The sequence below is a fragment of the Vicia villosa genome, linkage group LG4, assembly GCF_029867415.1.
Source record: "Vicia villosa cultivar HV-30 ecotype Madison, WI linkage group LG4, Vvil1.0, whole genome shotgun sequence".
In the NCBI taxonomy this organism is placed as follows: Eukaryota; Viridiplantae; Streptophyta; class Magnoliopsida; order Fabales; family Fabaceae; genus Vicia; species Vicia villosa.
In genome coordinates, this window is record NC_081183.1 from 159,623,057 (window position 1) to 159,628,324 (window position 5,268).

Consider the following 5,268-nt stretch of genomic DNA (forward strand, 5'->3'; position numbering starts at 1 on the left):
ATTATGTAAACCACATATCACATTTAATCTCTATTTATTGTTTGTCAATCGATAAACACGCAACTTAAATAGACATTAACATTTTCTTGAACATGTCTCATCTCGTTTTCCATTTCTTTTGCATGTCAATGTGACAAATGCACATCTTTTATCTGAACCATTATAGGACCTTCTGATCACAACACCAAACCCTAGTTTGGTGACCTTTGTACGAATCCACTGCAGTATGTCATCACGAAATTCATACTCTAACTCATTTTTAATATGGTTTCGAATATATACCACCTTAACTAAGAGAGGTGAAATAACTTGAGACACAATAGGTTTCGGAAAAGCATTGGCACTACAACATTTGTTGTCTCTGGCAACACTTGAAAAATGTTGTCTTAACTCTGAAAATTGTTGCCTAAAAGAATAGGGGACGTTTTATAGGCGTCTCCTGTGCGAGCGTTGCCTATAGTCTAAGGGGACGTATTTTCGTGTTCTTTGGGCACGACTTCTAAAAACGTCGCCTAAACACAAGGAATAGGGGACGATTTTATGGGGCCACTGAGGCGACGTTTTTTAAGCGTTGTCGTGTGCGGCTACAGTTAATAATTGTTGACTTAAATATGAATCAGGAGAATCGTTTCTAAAGTGTAGCCATAGCTTATAGGCTGTTATTTTACAGTGTCGCCATTAAAGATACAATTTTGCAATTATTTTTTAAATGTTCCCATAAAATATAAAATTTTACAATTATTTTTTAAATAATATAGTTGATGATGCTTGGCTTAAAAAAATGTCGATTATAACTTAAACAAGATCAAATTTAATCGTATATCCACAAAATTGCAATATTATAATAAAATCAATTTCAAACATTAGTTCAACAAAAAAACAACAAACATAGTTCAAGTTTAAGGCTTTCAACTACAAGACAAAAAAAAGACATCATCCAACTCATTCAAGTTAGTCTTCTTGGAATTCATCATCCAGATCGTCCTCTTGAAATTCATCAAATATGTCGTCCTCCGAAAATTTGTCATCTACGTCGTCCTCTTGAAATTCACCATTTATATCGTCCTCTTGAAATTCATCATCAAGATCTATGTCGTCCTCTTGAAATTCGTCACCTATGACTCACTACAAAAAATACACCTATTAGCGGAGGTTTTTTCTTTTATTTGCGGGGGTTTCTGACCTCTGCAAATTATAATGCTGCAGTTACGTGTGCCGTAGTATATTTGAGGAGATTTTTAGTGAACGCTGGTATTTTTGCATTTTTAATTTGGAGAGGTTTGTAACCTCCGTTATAATATACTTTTTTTTTTAACAAAACTATTCTGCCATAACAAAATCAATATCAAGACGTAGAAAAACATGCATAGTATTTATAAATATTCATATGAAACATAAAATTTTAAACAAATCCAATGTGTTTTAAATTCTATCTCAAATAAGAAATGTAATAATACAATCAAAATTACTAATATCTTGGAATTTTATACTAAAAGATTCTATGAAAAGATAATAATCCTGAAATTTTATACTAAGAGGTTCTATGAAAACATTAAACTTTGCAGCTTCATCATATGATATCTTCCAAAGAAGAGTTAAGCTCACTTTTAACAATAACACCTGAAATAAAATAAAAAACTTCAATAAATACAATAGTTACACCAAAAAAGAATTATGCAAACTAATTATTCATGTATATAAAACTATCACACCCTACAAAAGTCTTATAGCAGTATTATTACAAGGAAAGATCTCTGCCAAACACTAGCTAATCATATTATAAAAGAGTATGTTATATTAATGTGGGATATACACAACATGAATGTTATCATCTTCCCCTGTCATAAATTGTTACATTGTCATCAGTATACTTCATTTTCACTTTATATGGTCTTAGTTATAAGGTTATCTTTTATTTATATTTATACTTTATAAGTAAAATGTATCCATGTGTAATGTGTTTCAGCATTTTCTACAACTTTTAAGCATATCAGCCAATGACCCAATCATTCAATATACATAAAACTTTATACTTTCTAGTTGTGACAATCAATTTAACGTAACACAAAATGTGAAGCATGTGTTTAGTTCCAATTTTACAATCATGAGATGCTTTGTTTCAAGTTAAGAAATACAATAAATTTTCAAAGCTACAAATGGTAATGAACAAAACACTTCTAAGATACATACATGAAATTAAAATTTACCGAGGCTAGTGAATTCCCAAGCAAATGTTCACTCTCAAAAACTTCATATCTCCTAGCTCTTAGAGGGAGTTGAGATGATGCGCATTCCAATCATTTCGCATTCCAGTCCAGACGTTGGTTCGCCTAACATCAAAATTGAAGGTTCCATAACCATTTCAAATCCAACATTTACAAATTTCCTTTGAATTTCAGAGATCCAACGTTTACGAATTTCATTTGACTTCCGGGGATCCTTGGCTTGTCCATAGTTCCAACTTTATAATTCTGCATAGATAAAAGCTCTAAGAATTTAATAACTCTTTCAACAACAAGACTATTTCTAGTTTTTACAAATCAGCTAATAACTTTAAACAATAGTATTTCATTTGAGTAAACACTTACACAAGCATAAATAAGTGCGAGAACTTGATCACAAGCAAGTAAACTGATTAAGAAAATATTGCAGGTAAAATAGTAAATAACATAATATACGTGCAATATTCACAGAATCTGAGATTCTCTTTTGCTCTCAAATTCGAAATAAAATAGCAAATAACATCATATGATACATTTAAATTTGATTTTCCCCTATAACATACTCCCTCCGTCCCATAATGAGTGACTCAGCACACCATTTCACACAGATTAAGAAAATGGTATAAAAGTAAGAGAGAGAATGTCATTTTTACTATAACACCCTTATCATTTATTGAGAATGGTGAAACTTTTAATAATTAGAGGGTAAAATTGGAAAAAGTGCATTGAAAATTGAAATGGATCATTCATTTTGGGACACCATTTTATTCCAAATGGATCACTCATTATGGGACGGAGGGAGTATATTAATATATGCTTGTTATGAGCTTTCAGTTTGAGACAGATCTTTAAAAAAAATCTCAATAAAAAGTTATATTGCTTTTCTCAGTATTTGTAGACATTTTTAATACACATGAGAAGGAGCTTGATAAGGTGAGGTTATTGTTTCCTTCTTAGTGAGATACAAAGCAATGCAGTAGCAAAACAACAATTCATAATGCTCAAGAATAAAAAATCTAACCGATTTCAATAAGAAAGGAACCAACTCTAAAACTTAATATAGAACTAAAACACTAAAATCCCTAAAAATTACTAAGACAAAACATGCTCAGAATTTTAAATCCCTAAAAAAAATAATAATAAGTATTAATTATCGTAAAATGATTCCACCAACATTTACCATTCAATAGAAGTTTAAAATTGAAAGCAAACAAAAATAAAAGAACTTTAGTTAAGATATCTAAGACTAACCTTAAATTTGATTAAGTGTAGGTTGAGCACATGCGTAGACTCAAATTATCCTAAAACAAAAATAACCAGAATTGCCCATATCTACGAGGAAATCAGAAATTAAATTATACAAAAAGGGAGTTATAACATTACATCTATATGTGAATATTTTTCACAGTACAATTCTATCTGAGGATTGTGTTCTTCAATATAGAGCTTTTTGTAATTGTTCTGAATCAACAAGAATGCGGAGAATACGGTTTTCTAAAAGAATCAATTTGATTTTAGGGATTGAATTTGAAAGGGGTGAGAGAGTAAGGGACATTGATAAGGAGAATGGGATTAAAAAACCTTTCAAGCCATTGATGTTGTTCTAGATAAAGTTGAATCTTTGAATACCTAAACATGGGAGATGAGGGAATAGAAAAGACGATAAATCAAATATGCGTACCAACGTAAGAGACAAGTAGCCCATGCGCCGAATTTGGGAGAGAAGAGTCAGGAGACACCGGTTTCGATGGGGCTTCTATTTCGTCACTGATTCGAGATTTTTGGGAAGAAAAAAAGGGAAAGAGATTTAGTGGTGGTCCACTGAAAGCAAACTAATAAAAACACAAATTCTCGTGATATAAGAAAAAAATATTTTTAATTAAATTAAATCAAATAAAAATTTATATGGCTTGAAGTATACCGGCTACTTTTTAGATTGATTTGAGGGGGTTTTTAAAAGTCTCCACAAATAAACACCCACTATTTGGCTTATTTTTTGTAGTGACTTCCTCTTGAAATCCATCATCTACGTCGTCCTCTTGAATTTCATCATTTATATCATCCTTTTCATCATCTTCATTAATACCTTGCTGCATAAGAAAATAAAATAAAATACATCAACCATAAATACTTTTGGTCCAAAGGACAATTAGGACATCAACAAGAATTAAACCTTGTACAAGATTAATGTGATGAATGTGGATTGAAATGAATGAACTTTACCTTAAATTCAACTTTCTTTAGCTCCTTATGATATGATGAACCACAAGAATGAAAAGTTGGAGTGACAAACTTGATTGAGAATGGAATGTTTTTAGAAGTGGGTTATTGAAACTTTAGGAAATGAAGATGATCATGTTGGTTCATGCTAATAGTTGCTTTAAGCAATTTGACTATTGATTTTTCTGAAACTAAACTTTCGGTAATATTTGAAATGCAAAAGTGGCAGAGTTTTCAATTTTTCGCACTAATTAATCGGAGCTAACTATTCGGATATAGCTGAAGTTTTATCTCCGATATGATTTTTAATTTCATAATGGGGTGGCACCATATTTGGTCTTGCCTGTGTAATGTGAAGGGTGCGTTCGGAAATAGACTTCTGGTAACCTATGCAGTTTAGGGTTTTCACATGGTTCTTTTCACCTATATTGGGTGGCATATGAAATTATCTTATATTTTGGCAATAAGGTGAGGACGTGACACTAGAATTATACACTTCAGGCACAAAGATTCTCAATTTTATCGTCAGCTAGAAACACAACCAAAAAATCATCTGGTGGTGGAGCATTTACATTAAGATGAGCATTAGATTGATATGTATATAAATTATTATTTTTGAAGAATATGGTAAGGAGAGATATGTATTTTTATTTTTAAGATTAATAATGTGATTTTCAATTCTTATTACTTCTAATTTGTTTTTCAATTTATTACTTCTAATTTCTTTTTCAATAATGCAATACTATAGATTAAAAAATATTTTCCAAATATTGATAATCGAGCATTGTCGTATGTAAGAGAAAATTGCACTCAAGTATTTCAATCA

At 30.9% G+C, this 5,268-nt stretch overlaps 1 long non-coding RNA gene across 2 annotated transcripts; it reads right to left on the bottom strand.

The window, feature by feature from the left end:
- Positions 1-1,331: 1,331 nt before the first annotated feature.
- Positions 1,332-4,037, bottom strand: LOC131600110 (uncharacterized). 2 transcript variants are annotated; one of them, XR_009283012.1, is made up of 4 exons: positions 3,904-4,037; positions 3,474-3,554; positions 2,208-2,471; positions 1,332-1,620 (listed from the first exon to the last, which is right to left on the bottom strand). It is a non-coding gene; the product is annotated as an uncharacterized LOC131600110 (long non-coding RNA). The 2 variants fall into 2 exon arrangements; XR_009283011.1 differs by having other exon boundaries at positions 3,474-4,028.
- Positions 4,038-5,268: the final 1,231 nt, after the last annotated feature.